General features: G+C 41.1%; 1 protein-coding gene across 5 annotated transcripts in view; it reads right to left on the reverse strand.

The window, feature by feature from the left end:
• Positions 1–26,335, reverse strand: part of CDH11 (cadherin 11) — a 90,827-nt gene that overhangs the window by 52,705 nt on the left and 11,787 nt on the right. The window contains exon 1 of one of the 5 annotated variants that reach the window (XM_021534738.4): positions 25,586–25,714. The exons of the other annotated variants lie outside the window; for them this stretch is intronic. The gene's annotated coding sequence lies outside the window, so the exon portion shown is untranslated. Of the gene's footprint in view, positions 1–25,585; positions 25,715–26,335 lie in introns of those variants that run through there. 5 annotated transcript variants of the gene reach the window in all.

The following is a 26,335-nucleotide window of genomic DNA, read 5'->3' on the forward strand; positions in this document are numbered from 1 at the left end:
CAATCCTTCATTTTATACCCCTGTTAAGCCAACTGAGTTTCAATTGCAAAAAACCCAGTTCAGCAGCACAGGTTGAAAGGTTGAATTCCAGAGTTCCCAGCACAAGCGTTGAAAAAGAAACAGGCATTGACTGGCTATATTGTATTCAGTATTGCACAAACATATTTCACTCTTGCTCCATCAAAGGAAGAAATAAATTCATGTGGCTTCTGTGGCTCCTCAAGACAGCAAATACATTGAGTCCTTTTTAAAAATTTGGGATACACGTGCCATATAAGCACATTCCTAGACAGTGAATTTTGCTAAGGTTAAGCTCTGTGGAGTGATGATTTGTGTGATGACTGAGCCACTAATATAAAAGCACTTCGTTGGTAAAAGTACTCCACACATTTATGCTATGAAGTACCTATGGCACTTTGAAATATATTCATTTTGCAAATATTTTTTTTATAAAGGACCCTTTTGAACTATTTTACAATTCATATGAATGGCTGAAACTGAATAAATTCCCCAATTTTGAGAATTTGTTCAATATCTTTACAGAAAACATCTTTATGAATGACTTTGCACTTCAGGATCCCTTTATGCCTGAGACATTTGAATTTTCTTGGATAAGGACTTCTCAAAATAGCCTCTTAAATATCCCTACCATCCAATTTTTTAAGCTCTTCTTTTGTTTTTAAAAGCCTCAGAGATTTGGTAACAGACACTGCCAGTCCCCACCTGACCTGCAGCTCCATTAACTTCTCCCTGTGCATCAACCTGGCCACCAGCAAAGGGACCCATCATGGGACACAGAGTGGGCTGGGCTGGAAGTGTCTTGAAGAATAATAGATAATAAATAACAAATAATCATTTCACTGCCAATTACAGCCTCTATTCTGCAGTCACACTGCATTGCAATAAATATCAGGGGTTACAAACTGATACTTTTTGTAGCATTAACCATTGCTAGAAGTAAATATCAAGCAAGGAGAAACTTCCAGATGTCAATTTTCATTAAAAACATGGTTTAAAACTATTTCCATCTTTGTGACTGTGGACAGAACAGTTTAGCTGAGTAATTTATATTTAGGCGTCAGATACTATTTATTTCTTATTACCATTTCATTTATCAGATGCCTATTACTTACTGTATAACATTTTTATCTCTTCCTATTTTCTCTGCAGCTAAATACGCCTTCAGGAGTTCTAATAACTTTATAACGCTTACAAAAGGGTGAAAAGCCAAGCCTCCCCCAACTGCTGTATTTAAAGAAGGCTGCTTCAAAGTCCAATTACAATTACAAGAAAATTTAAAAAAAAATTAAATCCATTAAACAGTTCCAAGGCTTCAAACAGTGGCTCTTTAAACCACACGGCCTAACAAGACTTTTTGGGGCAAAAGAAGCTGTGGCTTCAGGGCTGGTTGATGCAAAGTGACAAGTGGAGCAGTTTGGGAATGGGCTGGGAGAGGGGCAGGAGCCGCGGCCCATTGTCACTATGGAAATTATTGCACAATGCCTGATGTGAGAAGGGCCCAGGCAGCAGCTGAATCCGGCATTGTCCTCGCACGATAAAAAGATTTGGGAGTCTGAAAAGCAGAGGAACGGAATCTCACAGTTCTTAGAGTCCCCTCTGAAAGGGCCATTGTAACATCATCATAAATCCTGGGCTCCCCAGGCACTTGACAACTAAAGCAGTGGACAATAGAATTCTTGTGCTGGACAAAACACTCCTTGTCTGCCAAAGGGTTTATCTGCTTCATTTACAAATGTCTTTCATTGTACCCAAATAATTCCCTATTAGAAAAACGATTAGGAACAGCACTAAATAAATATTCACAGTTTTGTGGGCCATTTGGCAAAGTGAATAAACCAATACAATAGAGGTGCACGCAAAATATGAGATTTATGCTGAGGAAAACCAAAACAACCCCAAACCTCTGTTTATTTTCATTTTCCCTTTTCCTGATACACTGCAAACACATTTGTCCCTCTAAAAAACACCCAGGTACATTACTCTTATCAAAAGAGATTAAAAATATTAGAAATCCACAAAGATCTGAAATTGGGGGAAAATATATATCCACTGTGCCCCTAAAATTAAATATTTCCAGAAGTGCAGTTCCAGAAATAAACTTGGGAGCACATCTGAGAGTTTAATGAAACAGACAAATTGATCACAATCATAAAAGCATTTAAACTGTGGATTTCTAACTACATATGTTTAGGTCCCAATTACTGAGAAATCCAAAAGCATCAGGGATTGATGGTTTTGGATCAGGAAATGAAATGGTGCCAGATTTTTGCAACTCTTTACAAGCCCAGTGAAAATTCTGGTAAATATCACAGAAATTACTGAAAGAGACTAAAATATTCCATATATATGACACTTCAAAAAGCATTTCTAATACAGTCAGAACTCCATTGCCTCAGGTTTTCACATAAATGGTTATTTTATTACAATTTACTGGAGAAGTTCCTATGGAAACACAACTGACACCACACACAATGATTAAAGAAAAGCCCTAATAATCTAAATTATTGCTCAAGCAAAGAGTGCTGATCATATTCAAAGTTTCAGAGACATCTGCATGGCTGAATTAAAACCTGGAGAAGTCAAAACTGCTTGACTGAATTATTGACCATAAACTACTTGAAATCCAATACAGGAACAAGGTTTTACATAGCCCAGGCCAATGGACTGAGTGGCTGAAGGGCTTTTTTCCCCCCTGTGATTAATTATTATAAGACCACAAAGAATGCAGGTGTTCATAACATATGAAACAGATTACTCATACTAAATAATCAGAATTAAATATTCAATAAGCAACAACAATTGTTAAAAAAAAAAAAAAAAAAAAAGATGCAGGTTTGAGCTCACAATCACACAGATTTAGGAATATGTAAGCTTTCCATGGCATGGTTCTATCATGAATTTGCAGTCTGGCCCTGCCACATGTCACTTGACCTTGGAGCCATTGCTGAAAGTGAGCAAAGGCACACTATAAAACATCTCAGCTCTGAAAAATGCACTAATCCCTATAAAACTCAGAGGAAAGAGGCTGGAACTCAGAGCTCCCACATGCCAGCTGAGGATCTCTGCTGTTTGGGTGCAGAACTTCCCGATTTCTTCTCTCACGTCTCTCCTCACTGAATAATTATCTGTTCTAAAGATAAGTTCTGTCTTAAAATAAAGTTTAAACTTGACTTCCCCAATGCTGGTTTTTTTTTGTGTTTGCTGTTCTGTGCTATGCACTGCCCAAATTCTCCTTTCCCCTTAAGCTGGATCATCTGTATAAATATAATTTGCATGAAATTATTATGATAATTTATGCAATTTGCATTTTGAAGGAACACAGCTTCAACAAAATCTGCTTCCTGTCAGCTGTCTGAGTTTTATTCTAGGCCCTACTACACCCCACAGCACCACACCATATTTTTATGTAGAGTCATCTCTGTTTAGGTATTAAAAAAAAATGGATCTGGAGAACTTGGATCCGGGGGCCATGACCAGGGTGAGCATCCTTGCCTGTGTAACAATTGCTCCTGTGCTAGCCATTATTTTAGCAACTAAATAAGGTCATGCTTGGAATCACCTTGCAGGAGAAACTCTTTTTCCCTCTGATTGCAGGCAGCTGAGCCAAGCAATGGGAATCCCACAGTCAGCAAACACCAGAGCAGGCCAGGATAATTCCGGTGGGAAGGGGCTCTGGAGATACCTGGTCCAACTGCACCACTGAAAGCAGCTCCAAAATCAAAGTTCATATAGGTTGTTAAGGCTGTCACTTAATGTCAACAGCTGACACCAGCAGCACGAACAAGGTCTCTGTGTGGACAAGGAAACGTAAAGGTTCCCCATCTTGTGCTGAACGATGGTCAGGTGCAAAGGTACGGAACAAAGCAAAGGGCAAGAAGTGCAGCAGAAGGGACAGAAGAGTAATTTGGATAATCTGCCTTCCCCCGCACACCTAGAGACAGGTCTGTTGGCAGGGCGGGGTAAAGAACTCTGATTTCAGAGCTGGGGCTGGTTTCCCTGCCCTGTGTTCACTCCTGAGCAGCAGGGCAGGAGCACAGACTGTCCCTGCAGCACCTGAGGTCACTTCTGCTGCCTTCTGCTTCCGAGGCAGGGCAGTGTCAATGCCTATGTCCATACAAGGGCTCAGTCCTGGAGGAACTGTTCTCAACCCAAGAAGCCTGACATAAAATGAAGATCAGAACCAGAATTTGACTCAAAAAGTTGCACAGTCCTGTATCTTTGTCCAGAAGGAAAGCACCTCCCACTTGAGGAGGATGACTTGTGCAGGCCACAGGGAAAAAGGACAAAATGCAAGAGCTGCAGAGGTTTCACACAAACAAGGTTCTGTTCTAAGCAGGTTAATAGCCTGTTTCACTTTCTTACAAACTATTCTGACTTTTTACTCTGCCCAAATTTCCTCTGGTGGTCCCACCCCTTGTCCACTCACACTGCTGTGGCACAGGCACAGAGCCAGGAGAGCAGAGCAGCTCTGCCAAACCCACCACCCCACCACCCAGCTGGGAGAGCACAAACCAGGCAAAGGAAGCTCGGGAGCACAGTAGCTGTGTGCTCTCATGAGAGACAAAACCACATCTCAGTGCTTTGCAGAATGTTAACAGTATGCAGACTAAAGCCCAAATCTCACCCCTCTGAGGCCAAATTACCCACCAGGACAGATAAGGTTCATATGGGCTCACAAGGAACAAATTAACCTCCCTCCAAAAGCCTTCTGCAAATCAAATGAGTGCCCAGTCCTGTGCTCACCCATACAATATGACCTTACCAACTTTTTCTTGCTTTTGGGTCACAGGGGCCTGGAGGCAAACGATGGGCCCTGGAGGGTAAAGTCTGTATTAATTATCCTCATGCTGCTGCAGTTCTGTCCTACCCAAGTATCAGGAATACAAGTGGATTGGCAGACCTGCAGGCAGGTGTGTTCTGTCATTTTAAATATCACAAATCAAGCCCTCTGTTTCAATGTTTCCAACTTCCTTGAGCTTTCTCTAAAATCTAAATTTGGAAGCATTTGGGATCTACAGCAAGCAGCTACAGACTTTTTGTGCATACACACTTATATAGATGTCTATGCATGTAAATAAATATGAATTAAAAATTATACAAGTTTTTCATGCTTAAATAAATATTACTGTGTACCACACTCTATATAATTCAAACTACCTACATGTGGGAAAAGCACTTCATTTGTACCCTAAAAACTTGACTTTTTATTTTTGTTGTCTAACAAATTATCTCAAGCTTTTGTTCTTGAGCTGCTACCAGTAAAAGGCTCCTATATATTCTCTCTTGGAAAAACAAATTCTACATGCAGAGCATGCCAAATCAGTTCCTGCCAGTGCAGCAGGCACACAGAGCTGCTCTGAAACCTTCTGAGTCACACTGGAGCTCAGCTTCCACTGGCAGCAGATGTCAGACACCAAGGATTGGGATCTTGTCAGCACTGAAAGATTTTTATGGCAAAATTGCTCTAGAGATTTGGGCTTTTTTCTGGTTTGTGTCCTCCCCTTGCCTTTTTCCTATTCTTTGATGCTTTTCTTCCACTGAACATGAAAGACCAGATCCTTCCTCTAGAGCAAATCCATAGCAGAGGCTGTCTTCACTAGCATTTGGTGCTCTATTTATATTATCTTTCAGGAGGCTGTTCTCTATTTCTTTCCTCTGGCTTTCTTCTGCTCTCTTTTATCAATCTCTTCAAGTGACCTGAAAAGAAAACCTAAAAATTGAGAGCCACTGAAGTATATGCTGAATGTCCCCATTAGTCAAGCTGTAGGGGACACTCAGCACAGAAAATAAATTCAACTAACCTTTGGAAAAATCTTTATATAAATGTTCTACAAAATCATCCTGCTGGTTCCAGATCCACTGGAGACACCCAAGGAAGAATAATTCGGAGACATCAGAGATACCATAAAGGAGAATATCTCAGAGTCTGTCCAAGAGACTCAAGAGAGACAGAATTCTTTGGTCTCAGGGACATTTTTCCCTACCTTCTTCCTTTTATTAATAAATAAAGAAAAGAGGAGTTGTTCAAAGCCACCCCAGAGATCTGATGTTTCGGAATTTCTGTGAGCCTCATTCAACTCACTGAATATCTCTGTCAGCCCAGGAAGATTCATTATTCATTCTGGGGGCCCTATTGCAAACCCTGCAATGACTCTTCAAACATTTGTAAGGCTTTTAAAAAAGTTTCATTCAGTCTGATTTCTGGATCAAATATATCCCTTTGCTTATTCCTATTCCATTCTCCTCCCAGACTCCCAGAGGTCACAGCTTGTCTAGATCTAGGGAGGGTGGCAGGAAGGGAAAATGGATTGTAAATTCATTTTAGGTCACGCAGAAGCCATTCTGTCTCTGTCCCTCCTCACTGTCTTTTCCTCATTTCCTTTTGTGTTTCCTCAAAGGACATTACACACTTGGCTTCTCAATCAAGGAAAAGGCAATGTCAAGCACATTAATTTGTCCATAAAGCAGTCTTTAAATGTTGACAAAAGAAAGCCTAAAGAAGTGAGACAGACAAGATAAACATTACTGATTCAAAAAGGAAAACAACCCCAAATCCTCTTTAACTGGTAATTTCAGTTTTCAGACCTGAACAGTACTGAGCAACTAATACTTTGATACTGTCATAATAGAATATATTTGTGTATATATAATATATACACACACATTTTATATATATTATATATATGTATATAATATATATACATATAGATACATATATGTATATAATTTTAAAGAAATATCTATTAAAACCAGAGTTAAATATCAGTGACTAAGACCTTGGGAGATGAGAAAGGACTAGGAGCATTCCTTGATGCCTGGTGTGCAGTTCCTACTCACAACTAGTAGAGTGTTGCAGAATTTCAGCAATATTTAGAGCAAGGATGACATGATTTTCCACCATCTATCATTTCAGGATATCACTCCAGAAATTACAATACACTAATATTTTTCTATGGAGTTACTTAGTTATTTGCTAACCTGCTTTCCAATCTGTTCTTGGAGCTGTAACTTGAGCACATATCTGTATTTCAGCTGCAGCAGATAATGAAGTGTTCATAACACCAAAGTTCACTGCCAAAATGTACCAGAATAGTTAACAATATTAATATTTAGCATTTGTCTGCTCTTCATTATGCTGACCAAAGAGCACCAAGGCTTTAATTTTCTGTGGTGTGATTATAACAAGCTAAAAGCAAGTGCATTAGGAGGTTTCTTCCAAGCAATGGTTGTGAAGTAGAAACACACACAACCAAACAATAACAGAGCAAGTGCTCTGCATATTCCAGAGAAAATGTACAATTAGGGAAAAATTCCTTCTGGTATCTGTCAGTGATATTGCCTGGTGGAGATAGTCCTAGGTGCTGTAGGCAGTTCTTTAAACAACAATAAATGAGCTCCAGGATACCCCTGGCAATCATCTGGTAAATTTATATTCAACCAACAAGAGGATATATTTAGGAAAATAAAAGGATCATATAGAAAAAAAACAAACCAAAACAAAACCGAAACAAAAAGAACAGAAAACACTAACAGAGCAACAAACCCTTGCTGGTTGAAAGCTGAGAACCTGTCTCCACTATTTCACCAGATTTCAGAAGCCCACCTACTCCCTGAGTTTCAGTGGCTTTTTTTTGGGACTGAGCAAGGAGTGCCCAGTGTCAACATCCCTAGAGAAAAAGGAAGATTGCATGGAAATAACCTCACTGGGAGCTGGGAAGGGGCTGAGCCCAGGAGGGGCTGAGGGAGCTGGGGGGGCTCAGCCTGGAGCAAAGGAGGCTCAGAGCCCTTGTGGCTCTGCACAGCTCCTGCCAGGAGGGGACAGCCGGGGGGTCGGGCTGTGCTCCAGGAACAGGGACAGGAGCAGAGGGAACGGCCCCAGGCTGGGCCAGGGCAGGCTCAGGTGGACTCCAGCAGGAATTTCCCCATGGAAAGGGTGCTCAGGCCTTGGCAGGGCTGCCCAGGGAGGTTTGGGGTGCCCATCCCTGGAGGTGTCCCAGAAGGGCTGGAGGTGGCACTCAGAGCTCTGGGCTGGGGACAAGGTGGGCATCGGGCACAGCTGGGACTCCATGGCCTTAGAGGGCTTTGCCAGACTAAATAATTTTATTATTCCGTTATTCTAATTACTAATAAAAGTCAAAGATAACTTATAATAAAGAGGGGAGTCACTTTACCAGCTCTGCAGAAATGCGACTCTCCCCAAAAGCACAGAAAAGCCTATTTGCCAAGAGCTTGTCTAAAATAGGTAAGTCCAATAATTTTCATGCAGCAGTAACATTTTTCCTTCTCAACTGAATTGGACAGGGGTGGAAGAATGTTCCAGGCCATAACTGAAGCCTTCTGGGTGGCCTTGGGCAGTTTTGCTGGGAGTGCCTACATTGTGCATTGCTGGCAGATGTGAGCTCTTCCTGCCCGAGCTGCAGGCTGAGCTGAAGCTGAATAAATGTGTTTAGCACAGCACAGCGTGCCCAGCCCACGGGGTGCTGGGCGAGCCGAGGCGCAGGGCTGGCGACCCGAGCTGCTCGGCCAGCCCTGGCTCCGGGACAGGCCCCGTGCTGCGGCTGGGCTGAGGCGCCGTCTGCCAGAGCAGCTGTGGCAACGCGGGCTTTGCTCCCCGCCTGCAGGAGCTGCAGACAGCAATTAACGCCTGGGTCTGGAACGGCCAGCAAGGGGAGGCAACTTACTCTCACAATCAATGCTGAGATGCTCTAAACCCAGAATGAGATGGCCATATAATTATTTCTTCAGGGAGCCAACCTTTTTCCATATGTGTGCTGTGGAACTGAGCCAAACTGAGGCTGTCTGCACACTTAATGTTCAATTTGGTGAGCTCTCCACTTGGAGAACATAAACACACGCTCGTGTCTGTGCTATCAGGTTCGAGTTTCTGAGACTTATGAGTACTTGACAGCTCAACATGGCTAAACAAACCTGTTATTTTGTTTTCAGATAGTGTCAACCTGAGTTATAGGGAAACAAGCCCCCTAAGGAGTTTACCTGAGAGTGTGGACAACTCAGCTTCAACACCTCACTGGTTCTGCAGTCACAGAAATTATAATTACACTGCAGCCCTTTCTAAAAGACAGCATTCTGCATGCTAAATTATAGCTTCACAAAATTCATTTGAGAGGTTTCAAACAGCAATAAGCTTTCCCAATCCCTTTCAAAAAAATAAATCTAATTACTCATTCTGTCAATCTCATGCAAGATCTTCATTGTTTTTACATAATTGTTTCCTTATTACTGTAATGGGAGTGTCCAGAGATAAAGAGAGCATGAGGAAAAAAACCACAGAAAGTCCCTAAATGTTGGCTTTTTCCTTTTTATAGTTTGCATTTTATTCAAAGGCTGGGTCTATGTTCTTATCTTTTAGGGCACAGAAACTGCCCCAGCCACATTGGAGAAAACAAACTTCACCAGTTCCCCACTGGTGGGGACTGTGAAGTCAAGACAGTATAATTTTATGAGCAATTACATAAATTACCTTCCAAAATACTTTGTGAATAAATATCTTGTGGTATTGAGAAACACCCACTGCTATAACTCAAAAGGCCAAGGTTTCAAGGTTTAAAGCACTGCACATCCACAAATCCGGTACAATGGACTCAGACAAAAATGACTGAAAGTCACAACTTGCAGAGCAAGATCTGGTATTTCACTGGAGAAAGAAATCCAGATGAGTACCCAAGGCACAGTCACACACTGCTCTTCCTTCTCTATGTGACAATCCACAATTTTACCCAGCTGGCCTGGGGCAGCCTCTGAGACACAAAAGCCTGCAGAGCTGGACTTACAGACACAGATGTTCCCAAGTGCCTTAGGAAGAGGGAGGAAAATGTACATTATCAGGAAGATGAAGCACAGGCAACTGGAAGTTGAGCTGTGGAGCTGCTTTCTCCCTTTTGGTTGCTTTGTGCCCTGGAGATTTGCAGGACTGGAGTTGCTTCAGTAGAGCACAGGAATATTTCAATTCATTAATAATAATAATTGGAGGACATTACATTTACAGGGAAGAAGAAAAGTGATCCAAGGCATCAAAGATTTTTTTTGAGCACAAATTCTATTAGGAAGTCTAATGCTTTGTACAATTAAAGCATTTTGACTTGGAAAAAACTTGAGCTCCTGTACATTTGAAGATCTTCCCCCATATCAGCAAACTCAAACCCTTTAGTTAAGTAGTAATAAACCCACATCTGCAATGAAAGTTAAATGCAACTATTCAGCACTGTTCAGCAAATGTAATTTATTTTAATTGTCAAAACCAGAACCAGCACTGGGTTAATGCTCTACAGAGAAAACCTTCCCAGCTACCCAAGCTCCTGTGTGTACAGAGCTCCCTGAAGATCCTTTGGGACATCCCCAGCCTGGAGCCACCACATCTCACCCTCCCTGGATTTCCCCATCTGCCTCTTTTAGGAACAACCTGTGGGCTCTCCCATGGCACAGCAGGGGCTGAAAAGGACCCCAGGCATCCCAAACTCAGCTCTGAGCAGAACAGAGCAACTCACCACACAGAGAGACAAGTTTAGCTGTCTTGAGGAATTAAAAAAAAAAGGATCCTTAAAAATGAAGCCAGCAGTGTTGGAAGAGCCAGCAGGCTCCCATGTCAGCCATATGCCTTCATATGTCTGTTCTGGGGGAGTGTTACAGCTCCTGCTGTTCCATTCTTCACTTTTTAAAGGAAATGTTACAAGGCCACAAGGACTCACAAACATTTGTTGACATTTCTTCTGGGTCAGCCTTAGGAGGCCTGCAAGAATTTAAACATATGGCAGTATTTAGCTGCGTGAGGGAATGGGTTGTTTTGGAGAAAAGCAATATTTAGTTGCAAAACAGTTTAATCTACCATAAAGGTTTTAAATTTTTTGGCCCAAATCCAAACCTTTTCTCATTATAGTTTTCACATTATATTTTTAAAGCAACAGCAGCTTACCCACTGAGTTGGTATTGAAAAATACTGAGAGACTTCACACTGTTTTCTACTGTCTTCCACACAAATAATATCTTGATCTGGCAATACAGGTCAAACAGATTTGATATGTGTTTAGATTTAAAGAGGGGAAGAAAAAAAAGAGATAATTTGAGCACTGAAATGAAGGTTTTTGACCACACTTAAAGGACATGAAACCTTTGCATTTTGAACCATATGATGAAATTAACTGGGTTTTCAGCATGTTTCATTGGCAGTACTTATGAATTTGCAAGGCAGAAAAATGGGATTTGCAAGGCTTTGTCTTGTTTTTCATCTCCCATTGCTGTCAGTCAGCTGCTAGCGAAGACACAGCGGCTTCCTGGCTGACACTCCTTAAGTCTTGCTGGTAAAAGAAATAAGTTTCACGTCAGCAGCTGAGCTGAGGTTTGTCTTAAATAATGTAAAAAAGGCAGCACAATATTAAACTTCCTCAAATCTGCACTGGGAACACACCTGACCCAGCTGCAGGGCAGGGAAGGACCAAGGCAAGGTGCAGTCTTCCTTCGCTGCTGGTTTCCTGCAACATGAAGCTCAGGGAGGGCAGGTTTAGAGCAGATATGAGAGAGAAATTCTCCCCTTCCTCCTTGGCAGGGTGGGCAGCCCTGGCACAGGTGCCCAGAGCAGCTGTGGCTGCCCCTGGATCCCTGGCAGTGCCCAAGGCCAGGGTGGACACTGGGGCTGGAGCAGCCTGGGACAGTGAAAGGTGTCCATGCCCATGGCAGGGGTGGCACTGGATGGGCTTTATGATCCCATTCAGGGATTCTGTGGTTGCAGCTCACAGCCAGTGTCCCTGCCACTCTTTTCCCTTCCACAATCTTGTCTGTTAATTATATAGCACAATATTTAAAATGAGCACTTTGAGCAGCTGAAATGGAATACCTTGCATGGGAAACAAGCATGCAAGAACCACTCTCTGTTTATTTTTTCCCCCAAGACATAGAGGAGATGTGGTTTTTAAAATGGAGAATGGATTCAGAAATTATGCTCTCATAAAATGTTCTGTTAATTAACATCTACTCTAACACATGAACTAACATGAACCAGGAGGAGACAAACACCTCTGGTTTTGAACAACATTTTGGAGCCTCAGAAGGAACCCAAGACTACTTTGCTGGAAACATTTATAAGATATTCATATAAGGATGACTGAGATGGATACAGAAATTTTATAGGAATTATGAGAGAACAGCAAAAATATCTAATTTTAACAAGTAAATTGCACAAATTAGTAAAACCTCTGGATAAGGAAGTTCAAAAGAGAGAGGCAGCACTTTGTTCATCAGCTGGCAGCAGGCAGGGTCTGGATGCATCACCTGTGCTGTCAGTCTGATGAGGTGAAGTTCCTTATAGGTCTTATTTTAACTCAATTTTAGGCTGGAAAATAATCAAACATTCTGAAATTTAAAATGAGTAAGAGGACAAACATCTGTCATTACAGATTTGTGTGGACACAAAAATGATGTGCATAAAACTTCAAGGGCAAGTTACTTTTATCCAACTTTCATAGTCTCAACTAAACTGTCATCCAAATTTGGTTAGAGAGGTCACTGTCAAAAATCCGGAGATTGTGCACCCCTTAAGAAACAGAGCACATCCCATCTTCTAAAGCTGTGCAAAAAAAAAAAGTTTTTCTAATCTTGTTAAAATTAAGTTGACATTTCCTGAAAGTTACCCACTTACATTTAACCTTTATCCAAAATTACCTTTTATTCTAAATTCTTCAGTAATAAAATGCATGAGGCATTAAGGGAAGGTAAAGGCTGAATTTCAGAATTTAGTTATCAGCAGTAATCACAACTAGGAAAATGAAAGTTACTCTGGGAAAGTTCCAGTAACTCCAGAGGAAACAAAATCAAAAACCCACTGATTTTTGGCCACCACATAACAAACATTAAAACGTAAAAGAGATTTTTACTTAAAAGCTGAATAGGAGAATCACGAAAGGTCCTGACTAAAGAATGGTATGAAGAATCCAGTGACCTTGGTGGAAATAACTGGAAAGTATTAATTAAATGCTCACCAGATTAGGTAAATAAAAATTAGAAAGTGAAAACAGTCTAAGGCTGCAGTGCTCAACCTTGCAGCTGAATTCCAAGCTTAAGAATTTGTGAGCCAGGTGGATCAAAAGATGTATCAGCAACACAGGAAAAATAATAAAACAATGAATAAAAGGCACTGTATGACTCATTTAGATGTCAGGGAGAAAATGGCATCAGAGACCTGAAAGCATCAGCTTGGAAGAAATAAAGAAAAGTTTAAAAATAAGTTTCATGCATTAAAAAACCATCAGGAAGGCTTAACTGCAAACTTTCTAATGCCTTTAATGGCAAGGGTGGACAGCTTTAATTAAAAGCTAGCAATCATGAGAAATTATTTACAATGAATTTTTTCTACAAGCACTTGGTGTTAAAATCCACGTTTTCTCGGCTTCATGACAGAAGGCAATACCCCCAAGTCCGTTTTCATATTGGGGTGAGGGAAACAAGGTAGCCAATTTAAGTGCCCCAGTGTGATGGAAAAAAGGCTTGTTAGATTCTTGAGACCATTGACATTTTTTAAGTAGGAAAAAAAGAGATTGATTAATTTCTGGGTCTGAAGACAACATAAACAAATGTAAAAGTAACTGTGAGCACGGAACAGCAAGGCTGAGTGGGAGACCCTGCAAGAGAGGTAGTTCCTGGTGGGATGCTGAGGGTTTTCTCACAGTGATGAACATGGTGGTGGTCCTGGTTGAGCTTCATAATCTTAAAGGACTTTTTCAAACTTAATGATTCTGTGATTTTATGACTAAAAGCAGAACCATGGGTTTCACTGCTCTGCCTTAGAGAGATGAGCAGCTGTGCCTTGGGCTCCTGGATACCACTTCAGCCATTAGCTGTGATGAGAACCTCACTCCAACCCCCGGAGAGCAAAGTTTGTGTCTATTTAGCTACTTGCCTCAAGCAATTAATTCTTTTTCCATGAAAAGAAAATGAAAGTAGTCTGATACACCCATGAACCATTATAAAAGCTATGCAAATATTGCCAAAGCACTACAAATATTCATTTCAGATTAAAATATTTTGATCAAAGTCACACACTTTCAGGTCCTATATCTGCAATGCTTCCCTGAATCCAGGTTATCAAGCGCATTTGTTAAAAGAGCATATTTTGTGTAACTATTCACAGCAGCCTTTCAAGTTGTCATTGCTAGTATCCCGTCAGGATCCAAACTCCAAGAATTACACATCCATTTAGGAAACTGAAGGTTATCACACATCGTTTGTATATCATGTCAACCCAGCTCAAAATGTACCAAACAGCCCACAAAAAAAAAACCCCAAATAAACACAATTCCACCAACAATGCATGTCAGTAACCTTGTGCAAATAGTCAAGTAAGATGAGAAAATTTATCACATACATGAGTCTTTGCTGAGTATTTTGACGAGATTAACTAATTTTCACTTACTATGTTAGTATGTAATTATTGCATGAACATACTGCAAATGGAATAGCAGGATGACCTTTACTAAATGAATTCTTGAAATAAATTAAGTAATGCTATTAAAATAATCTAAAAAGAATTACTATATGTTCTTAATTACACCAAATCAGCATCTTTTTCTTAGAGTCATAGAATCACTGAATGGTTTGGGTTGGAAGAGACCTTAAATCCCACCCAGTGCCACCCCTGCCATGGCAGGGACCCCTCCCACTGTCCCAGGCTGCTCCAGCCCCAGTGTCCAGCCTGGCCTTGGGCACTGCCAGGGATCCAGGGGCAGCCACAGCTGCTCTGGGCACCTGTGCCAGGGCTGCCCACCCTGCCAGGGAACAATTCCTAATTCCCAATATCCCATCCAGCCCTGCCCTCTGGCACTGGGAGCCATTCCCTGTGTCCTGTCACATCCACCTGTTTATTTTAACACATAAATTCTGAGGAAAGGAGAATGCATGACCATGATTTTATTGCAAGGTAGGAACATCTGTTTGGATAAACCATGATAATCACAGTTAGAATTTCTCATTAGCTCCATCCAGTTGAACACCCAACAGTTCTGCTGTCAAATCCAAACTAATTGTATCCCAATTTACAGCAATCATTAGCTCCAATTAGCAAACATGATGGCTGCCTCAATGACAAACAGTGAGGTTTTGTAATTCCCTCCACTTGGGCTGAAATGAAGGTTTGATCAAGATTACTTCCATTGACATGAAGCCTAATAAGATATATCAGCTCTAGCATTATTTGTATTATTCAACAATATAAATGGCTTTGCTGCCATTTACTGAAACAACAAACACCATGAGAGGCAATCAGGTGACTTCTGATTTTTACTCAGATTTTAGGTCCACAAAATTAGGGAAAAGGAGACAAGCTGAGCACCAGTTCAGCTCATTAGAAGAATTATGAAGATCTGAAGCCATGCTGTTGTATTATTCTGCAGTCCTGGTAAGATGTGAGCAGAAACTCAGGCAGCTATTGGAGCATCTCTGCAGTATTTAGCAAGCACTCCATCCTCCTTCATCAACATTTAGTACCTCTCCAAATAAACAGCACACAGCTAAAGAATAGATTCCTTCCATTCTTGGGAAGGAAGAACTGCAATTCAATAAATTGATGTTAACTTTTTTCTTGCCTTGCATTAAAAATGTTTTCAGTAGCAGTTGCAGGTCAGATTTTTAGCTGGAGGTAAAACATCCTGTAACTGCTCCCTGTTTAAGCAGGACTCAGGATTAAGCAGTTCCAGCTGGAGAGAAGGCAGGATGGGGCTCAGAGTGTCTTTAAGAAGAGCACAGCTTTTTCTGGATGGCCAAAATGCCATTGCCAGGATCTCCTCAGTACAGCTGCTGTGCCAAGGCATCACTTGCCTTTCATCCCAAACTCAGCAAGTTTCAAATGCCTTAAAATTTTCATGTTCTTTTAATTCTCACAGCCTTAAGTATCTTCTGTGCATCTGCACTGGTTACTCTTTTGTGTTGGCCTAACTCACTTACTGTCCTAAATCCCAAAACCATTTTTCTTAATTCACGTGACTTTTGTATGTAGAGAAGATGACACAACTAATAAAGTCCAAAGCAGTCTGTGAAATACAGAGCAGTAAAGCAAATGGAATATAAAACAGTGAGTCAGAACTCTCTCCTGTATACACAAAGTAGAAACCAAAACTGCAGCCCATTTTCATTAAATGTAACTTCTGGAGAAAGAAGAACAGAACAGAAAATCGTAGTAAAGACAATACTGCCTAAAGAGTATATATTGCTATATATACTATATAGTAAAATATACAATATATTAGGATATAAATTATATGTTTGTCAAGCACTTTTCTCAACCTACCAGCAAAGAAATGATCTGGTGCCAGCTGATCCTCACCCTGTATTTGTACTCCATCTCCCCAGCATAAACTCACAGTTTCATTGCTTATAAACCAAAAATGCTGGAAGGGAAATAGTCCGACAAAGGCTCCCATGGAAAGGAACTCCTGACATTTGTACCTCCCATCCCTTGCATCTTTCCTCCCCTTGAACATCTGCTTTGGTGTCTCATCCCTGCTCAGGAGCTCGAGCCTGTCCTAACCTACAACGCCAGTCACAGCTCTGACCTAAAGGAACGCCAGGCAGCTGAGTCTGAAAGAAGCCTGGCAGATCCCTCAGCTCCCAGCAATAATGAAGAGCTTTCTGCACAGCTGAGAGAGGCTCTTGAGCCATGCGTGCTGCTGGGAAATTTCTTGGTGGGTAAAAAGCAAGAGGGTGTAGCAGTATCCTCATGTGGGCAGACCCAAACATACACCTGGGAGAGAGGTTTGAGAACTTTACTTATTTTTGTTCTGCTTCTCCTTAAACAGTCCTGTCTTCAGGAAGATACCACAGGCCTGGAGTAAATATGTTCTGCACTTATGAGCTTATACAGAGGAAAATGGAAATAGTGCTTTGCGCTGAGGATTGCATCACACGGTGCATGAATGACACATTGTTCACGAGCAATTAGCGGCGTTTCCAAGCTATGAAGTGCTTAATTTTGCTAATTTAATAATGATGTAGCTAGTGAGCTACAGCTCCTGCAGGTTCTGAACTGAAGGACACTGCTGGTCATGTTACAGCCACAGGTTTCTGGGTTAGCACACAGCTTTTATGTAAGAAAAGTTTTCATCCATTTTAGATTACTTAGATTGGAAAATCCTCCTGGCTTGACAGAAGGACCTATGTCCCTAAAGCCTCTAGATTTTTAAACCATGTGCAAACCTACTCCAAGAGATGGGCACAGCCACCTGGGATGGTGTAAAGGGATGAATGGCCTGGATAAAGGCCATAAAACAAGTCACTAAAAGAATCCACAGTGGTAGGAAAAGAACCCACATTTTTTACGCAGATGTCTCTAGATTAGCAAAGGCGATGTTAACCATATAGTCTATCAACCTTTTCTGTCAGTTTTTACGAGACCTTAAATTCCTTTGCACTGACACCTCTTGTGTTGGTGATAACAGTGTTTCTTGAAAATTTTGACTCTAGAAACAATGTCTAAAAAAATAGCAGAAACTTTAGAGATGTCTAAATTTCTCTGGCTCCCTGAAAATTTGGGTTCAGCCTATATCAGAGATGCCTCAACCCCTCCTGACAGTGTAAGACAAAAACCTGAGAAGTTTTTCATCTGGCAGAACCCAAGTCCTTTCTGCCATATGAGTTTTATCCATGAACCAATAAAAATATTTCTTTGCTAGCATATGCTGTGCTTAAAATAAGGAACGTTGTTGATACAGCTATCCTGGCAGAACTCTATCAGCAAACACTTTCTGCTGCAGAACAGGACCCAAAACATATCTTCTTCAAGAGATTTTTTTTTTTAAGTTTGAACCACAAAAAAACTCCGAACTTGGAGCAGACAGTTTGGTGAGAGTACATTTCTTTAAGAGATAACATCTCCATTTGAAGAAAATTCTGTTTCCTTCCACTGTCCTGACCTGTAACTAATTCCAAATAGTAATATTAAAAAAAAGAATCGTTTCAGACCTTTGACCTGTGGAGTCCTTCTCTATTCCACAGCTCCATGAGTCTGTACTAGTGGATTTTCTCTGTTCCCATCCCTCTGAACAGAGCTACTACTGCTGTTACACAAAGCAAAAGCTCTCTCACCAACTGCACACACATTTCCATGTTCCATGTGCCTCCCAAGATATCCACATATTCTCCTACAGAGAAACAAGAGGCAGACAAAGAAATAAATTTGGCAAGTAGTGTCAACTGAGTCCAACTGACACCATGTGGGCGTCAGCAGTTCCTCTGAAGTTCAATCTTATGTCTTACCCGAAGACAGATTTGCTGGTGCCTGAAAACTGTTACATGAGTCATTTACTAAGAATACTAAGGGATGGAATTAATTTTCCTCTGAATTAAAAATTCAAGGTTTTTTTCTTCCAGGAAATAAGTAGCTAAAATTACAGCAAGTCTGTCGCTTTAGGATTTTTGCCCGTTTTAGGATCTGAGAAACCATCACTTCAAGGTAGTAAATGTCCTTTCTTTTCTGCATAAAGGATTGCAACTATTGGATTTATGAGTGAAATAGGTACCTATCAACATTATACCAAAATAAACTGGAGAAAATAATACCAGTTCAAGAATAAGAAAAATAAATATTGCAATTCTATACCATAGTATCTGAAGAAAATACTTGAAATAAATTCCTACCCTGTATTAATTTAATAATCTTTCATTTCAAAACTTTAGTGGTTCCTTGAGATATTATTACAGAGTTTTATCTGAATTTTGTCTCATTCTGTGGTACTCACACCTCCTCAAGGAACTTTTTACTACGGGAATAAAATGGTTACATTTCTTCTGTTTAAAATGAAGAAACAAGAAATCAGAGCTGAAATAGCAGTATTGAAGTAGTTGGAAAAGAACAAATGAAATACAGGGAACATCTTGTGAACTGATACACTTTGAGGAATTTTTACAAAATTTATTCATAAACTGTCAGGACAAGAATATGGATTCCACTAGAGGTCCATTAATCCAATATACACACCTTGGTTTTCTCAGGCTCTGTGGGAATTTAACAAGTTTTCATCTTCCTTCATTCAAAGGTCCCCACTCCAGTGATGTTTCATCCAAGAGGAAAGAACAACTCACCGGGATGTTGTTTGGGGCGGGGCTCAGGACAACCTGGTTTGGAGGGGTCAGTGCAGGTTTAGGTAATGAAAGCTTGTGCAGCTGAGCTTGGGGGGCTGTGGCAGCTTCAGTTTGATCATTCCTGAGGAGAAACTCCTCTGAGGAGCACTTGGGCTGGTGCCACCTGTGGGTTGCAGCCACAGAAATCCAATACTTCTCACTCAGCTGCCTTGGGCAATCCACGGCCACTTCAAAAGCCTGCTGACTCCCATTTCATTCTGAGGATTTAAACTGCCTGGTTTAGTGTTTTGCACAACATTTAGTACTCTCAAAATGTTGAAGTATGTAATTATGCTTGAAATCATTAAAATCACCGTTAAAGAAAGAAAGAAAGAAAAGAAATGCAAACCCAACAACAAAAGGAGAGCAAAAGCGGATCCCTGAACTGAGGTTGGGAATCCACTGTATGTGGCACTGCAAACCTTCACACCTGAGCCAGCTCAGCAGGAAGAATCTCATGGACCTGAAGGAGATCAAGAATATGAAAAGGGAATCCATGGTATGAGAATATTGAAAAATAGGCAGTAGAGACATAGGATAAAAGATCCAGGCACTGAAAAGTTGAAAGATGAAGCAACATTGGGGTGAAAATTTATAAATAAGAATTATTTTTATATGTCTTTTATCTGAGAAAGGGCATATGGAGCAAAGAGTTCTTCTTGCCTCTGGCACTGCTCAGTCTATTTTATATTTCAGCTCTTATGATGGAGTCCATAAAGAGCTTCCTGCAGGGTCAAACATTACATGAAACAAAGACTAGGTACCACACCTCCGCGATCTCTGCCTTTGTCTGCATTTAACCCTATTAACCATCCTCAAAAGTTCCAGTGCCTTCCACACAAATATGTGCCAGGATTCCTTTGATATCCAAGAATATACAAAGTTGCTTATCATCCCCTATCCCAATATTGTAACCTGCTCAAAATTCACTGAAAGCATTTCAGAAAAGAGAAACAAGGAACTGGTACTGGTAATACCCTTGCATGAATCATATGGAGTGAAGGGTTCTTTTCCCCTCAAATCATAAGAAATTCTTGGGAAATTTCTGGAAGGAGTAGTGATGTACACGCTGTGCTCAGTGCCACGGAGCAGAGCCGAGAGATAATTACCCTGTGAGCACGGAGTCAGTGCGCTGTGAAAAAGGTGCCAAAAATCCCAGTGCTGTCATTAGCAGCTGCTTGCTGCTTGTCAGCTGCGAGGGCAGCACAGCCTTGCACTGCTGATGGGCAGATGAGAACACACCTGAACACGGCAGGATATTTATAAAATCTAATCAGGTAGGGGAAAAACTACAGCCATTGCCTCACAAAGACTTGTAGCACTTATTTCAGGTACAAGACATTTCATTTTTCCTTTCGAGCTGGCAGTGTCATATTGCTGATCATTCCCTGATTAAAAACTAAGTTTCCAAAAACCTATTAAATAGGTTTTAATAGGTCTAAACCCACTGGTTTTTTTTGTATAGTTCCTGGATTGAAACAGGATCAAGGAGAGAAAGAACCATTAGTGGAACATTTTGTCTATTTGCAGCAGATCTAGTTCCATTGAAAGCTATCAACACCAATATTTTTAAGAGTTTCAAAGCACCCTATAAATAATGGCACTTCAGACAAGTAGTTTCTACTTTCACTTCTGTCTTATCACATAAATTATCAAAGAAATTGCCTCTGTGCACTACCGAATAAAAAAAGAACACCAGGAATTTCTGGACTTCGACTCAGGCAGGCAAAGAAGGACATCGGCAATGGGCGGCTCCTGAAATGCCATCACAAGTACAGCTTTGAGTGTAGGAATCTCCAGATGTGAAAAACCTAAAGTGCCGTAAGAACAGAGCTTGAGAAATCAAGAAGCACAGATTCTGGAAGAGGAACATATTTGCAATGTAAAAGCCCTGGATGATACTATTAAAAAAAAGTCCCATTCCATGTTCCAAAAGAAGAAGAGTACAAATTGAAAACCAATACCAGTGAATGACCCAAGCCTGCCTAAGTCTTGTCCAAACTACATCTGAGTAAAAGATGAAACATCCCCTTGAAGGAGGTGCAGTTGGTCTTTTAAATACCCTAATCTAGGCACTTTTCTAATTGGATTAGCTATAGCCTTTCACAAAAGTAAAAGCGATCCTCTTTAATTGTACATAACAGCATTTACAACAAATAGGTGCTATTTCAGCTGATTAATGTACATTTTGTTTTAGTGGCTGCCCAAGTTCTGTAGCCATTTCAGGAGACAACTCGCTAAACTTGTAAAACATTTTAACTTTATCTGATTTGGCTTTCATCTCTCACACTGAGTTGTAAAACACATTTTTCTTATTCACTAAGCGTGCCACAGACAGAGATTTGGGCTGGAGCCTGATCTACATGACAGCTGCTGAAGCCACGGACAAGAAAAACTATATCTGAAATTGCAGGGAGCGGGCTGGGAACAATAGCACCTACAGCAGCCAGGAACTGCTGAGCTGGGTTAAGATATATTGCCCTGACTATTGCATTTTATTCTCATGGCAGTGGCAGGCCAAGTGCATTGTTCAGACTTCAGCAGCTCTGATTCCCCTATAAAGAGGACAGAGCCGACAGAGCCAGTTCAGAGGTGCTGCTGCAGACTGAGATTACCCAAACTGACCTGGCTGGTTTAAATCACTGTGTTAATGCAAATGCAGGGCTGCTCATGGTTACCCTACATTTAATTCCCTGTCTTAATACAAATACAGAGCTGCTTCTGGTTCCTTCAGCCTCCAGATGCAGTTCCCAGAGAGGGCCTGTCCTTGGATGGGATGAAATGGTATTTCCCCTAATATATGCCCCTTCCCATATTTCAACTTTTCCCTGTTTCTCCTTGGCCTTTTGGGGACAGTAATTCTCACCTGGACAGGCTGGCTCCCTGCTGGTGGCCAGCAGGAACTCTGGGGACATTCAAATTTTTGGCTGTTTTTTCAGCTGGTGCTTAATGACCAGCAAGATGTGCTGATGTTTGAGCAGATTCCAGAACCTGGTGTGAGAGATTTCAATTTAACAAGAATATTCTGCAAGGCTCCCAGGATCAGTCTGGGGTGCCTGCAACTGCCTGAAATGGGTATGGGGTTTGGAAACAATTAAAAAATCTGTACACATTCCCTCACCCCCACCCCTGAAGCTCATCCAGGAGCACTCTAAGGATGTGAATCCTGAGCACACGCATCATTTATCCCTGAGAATACGGCTGGGCAAAGAGACATCCAAGACTGACTTGCCCTTTCTATGTGTCTCTCTGTAAACCTTGGGAGATCCTTTCAGATTTTTAAACAGCATTTAATGGATGTGGAGAAATGGCAGGAAAATAAGTAGGCATGTAAAAAGATGGAAAGTAGGCAAAAGACGTCTTGCCAGAGGAGCTGGAGAGCAGGGGAGATGGCATTTTCAAAGACTGTGCAGCACATACAGCAGCTTCTGTGAAAAGCTGGGAAGTGACCATTATTAGGGCTTGAGAATGTTACAGCTTAATCACCTTAATAGGACCTTTTAGTGGCGAACCCAGTGCAAAATGAGCCTCCACTTTCCTGGGATTTTCTTTCTCTCAAAGGCTAAGTGGCTTTACATCTGTCTTTTGCACCTCTCTAAACCAACTGAGCAACCTTCTCTCTAGGCATTATTCTTAAAACTTTGGTAATGTGAACTCAGAGTGCTCCCTCTCCTTTTCCTGTGAGCAGTTGTTGCATCCACAGTGACAGAACTCTGTTCAAAGCCTTTTGGCAGACTTTGGGTGCCAACAGCCTTGTCAAAGTTTCACTCCAGTTTCAAGCAGAGATTGAAAGATTCATGATTTCAAATGTCAGATTTGTGTCTGCTCCTCTCCTTACATAACTTGCAAACATAAGTCATCATGCATGTACTACACCCACAGCCCCTTTTCTAAGCTAAAATAATACAATGCACTTCGGGAGTTTTGAACTCTTCACCTCAGATGAGGGATTTGAGGATGCTTTAACAAAATTATCTGTATGAATGTTTCCTAAAAGGACTGAAACAGTAAGAGAGTCCATGTACACTCTTACAAAGAGTGTGGCTGTCATCTAAAGATGTTCTGCATTTCTGTCAGGAGCTTTGCTTTGATCAAAGGTAGATAAATCTTGTACTATCTGAATTTCTGTTCGTGTTAGTATATAGAAGATATTGTTCATATAAGATAGCTGGATAAAATAGAAGTAAGTATAAACTCCTATATTTTAGTCTGACTATCTTGATGCAGCAAAAGGGAGAATAAAACTGTGCCACCTCAAAACTCACCAACTGAAGGTCTAAATGAGAACTCTTATGTTCTGACATGCTCCATGAAGGGCCTGGGTGTCCAAACCAAAGGATGCATATAATCCCTCATTTAGATAATATTTTTAGCTCCTACATTTTTTTCTCTATGTGCTAAAATATAACAATCTTCTATTTAAAAAATTAAGTTGTGCTCTAAGCACTTCATTTTCATAAAGCAAATGTTGGCCTTGGCAGACAATAGCCTATGATGGAGGTTTTAATTTATAGCACCTTAATTGCTTAATGGCTTTTTAGTCCCTAACTTAGACCTGAAATTTTCATAGGAAGCAGTCTATGTAGGAATTGACACTAAACAAACACAAAAGGCACCTTTCTATTCATCCTCTCTTAACCTTCACTCTACAGCAACAGCAACAATGAATTTATATCAGTTTTCTCTTTAAATCAGGAAACACAGCCCAGTTTTCAAGGATTTCCCTTAGCCCTTCTCATCTTTCAGGATGACATTTTATACACTTTTTAATTTTTATAGGGATACTTATCCCCACTAAGTATTCCAAGGGACTCAAATTCTTGTGTAATTGAATTACCAGGTTTATAGAAAATCACTTATAGACAAAATTGCCAAGGTGGGTGTGGGGAAAGAAGGAACATTTCAGCAAGATGTGGCCCATTATGCAAATTTGTCACCACATGCCATACATAATGAATAAACCTTGCGCTCTTAACACTTTGATTATAGACTATACAGACAATGCAAATTAAAATTCCTGCTGCTCCATAAACGAAATGAGAGGAAATTATGTAAATTCTAACACATTAGATTGATTTGGTTGAAACAAAACCTGATCCACTTGATGTTTTAGGGGAAGAGCCACAATTACAATGATTGAGAAAGTGCAGTGTTAATGAAGTGTGTTATTGCTAATCAATTCCTCCCCCTCTGGAAATGGCAGGACCATGAGCTCTGGCGCTGCCTGGTGCACTGCCCAGGGCGGGCTGGGCTCCGGGGCACGCTGGGGCTGCCAGAAACTCCCAGGAACTCCGTGACAGCCAGGAGGGGTGCGTGCTCTCAAACAGGAGAATGGTTTGGGGTGGAAAGGATCCTAAAAATCACCCCCTGCCACGGGCAGGGACACCTTCCACAAGATCAGGTTGCTCCAAATCACGTCCAGCCTGGCCTGGAAAACTTTTTGGCAATCCTGCCTGGCTGTCTTGGATGCTACTGGAAATCCTAACCAAGCAACTTCCCCTTGAGCAAAATAATCACCTTTCTGTGTGGTTGACTTCTCAGAAAATAAGGAATAGGATTTTCACCTGGTAATAAACTGACCATGTTTAGTTCATAGAAATTAAAAGCAAGGTCTTTCAGGCTTAAAAGTTCCCTGACCAAATTAAAGAAACTGAAAAATGGTACCAAACAGTTTTAAAAGTTTCAAATGAAACATTTTTCCAATAACAGTTGCCTGGGTTTTGTTGTAGGAATTTGGAATGTCTCTAAAATGGAACTCAGTTGATTAAATTCTGTGATCTGTGGGGAACTGATATACACAGAGCCGATAGAATGGTTCTATGGTTAATCAGTAGATGAAGGTTACACCTTTACACCAAGCAGAGGAAGATCTCTCCAAGCATCCTCTCACCATTTTATACAAAATTCTCTGTAGAACTCCTTACCAGTGAGGTCCAGAATACTGCATTGCTATCTTAATTATTCACTGCGTTGTATAAAATAATTAAGCAGTTTCTTTATCCTATTTTGCATTTTGCAGACCTTCCTCTAAAATATTTCCATCTCATTTGTAAAGAAAAAAACTTTCATTTGTAAAAGGATCTGCATCATTAGAAATTTGTGGCTCTTATCTCACAGGTAAATACAAGCAGGTAGAATGAGCCACTGTTTTATTTTCTATTTAGATAACTTTTATATCATTCTCAGAAACATTTGTCACTGCTCATAGTGGCTGCATTTGTTTCCTTCCTCTGCTGGTTTGTCTCCCGCTAATTTATTTTGGTTCCTGCTGAGGCACGAGAAAGCACAGACATCTCACTTCCTTCAGCAGCAGCTTCACACATAGGACTGGTGCAGGCTGTGAATAAAATGCATCCAAAACCAAGGCAGCACAGGCAAGGAGAGAGCTTTTATGCAGAAATGACGTAGCACATAAACACACAACACACACATCGAGGCTGGCACTTACCAGAAGAAATTCTAGTATTTTATGTTTGCTCCATGAACAAGGAAACAACAGGGGTCAGGCCCCAGCTGCAAAAGAAAATTTGGCCGACCGAGAAAAGAGAATGTTAAAATGAGAAGAGAAGGAAAAGATACAAAGGAGTTCATCTCTTCCAGAAATAAAGCGACATTTAGTTTTGCGGGTGGAGGATCCATTCTGGTGGCAACACAAGCTTCTCTGCTACAGCTGGGTTTTTAAAACTGCCACTCCATTTTCGCATCAGCAATTGTGAGCAATCGCTGCCCCTGTGAGAGGCTCAGGGAGCGTTGGGGCTGAGCTGCGCTCCCCTCCCGGAATTTATCCCGGCTTTGGGCCGGGATGCTGCGAGAGCCGCCGCCCCCGCACAGGGCTGCCCAGTCTAATTGCGACGTGCTAATTGGAATTTCATAGTGTGACGTGGTCAGAGAGCCACTCAGAGCTTGGCACAGAGCGATTTGCAACCCAAAATGCAAAACATCGCCCAAAACCGATGAACAGGAAAAACAACGGCAACTAAGCGGCTCTACAGGAGCGGGAGCTGAGCATTTCAGCGTGGGACAGATGTTTTCTTACATAAAACAGACACAAAGAATCACAGTGGTAAATATCTGACCCCACAGGAGTCATCTTAATTTCTAGTTCACAAAGACCTTAGAAAACTGAGTCTCTTCACATTAGGTTTTACTTGAATTCTTTTACTTCCCACTGCATTGTTTATAGGATCAGGCTCTCTTT

Source organism: Lonchura striata, chromosome 11 (genome assembly GCF_050655825.1).
Source record: "Lonchura striata isolate lonStrDom1 chromosome 11, ASM5065582v1, whole genome shotgun sequence".
NCBI lineage: Eukaryota > Metazoa > Chordata > Aves > Passeriformes > Estrildidae > Lonchura > Lonchura striata.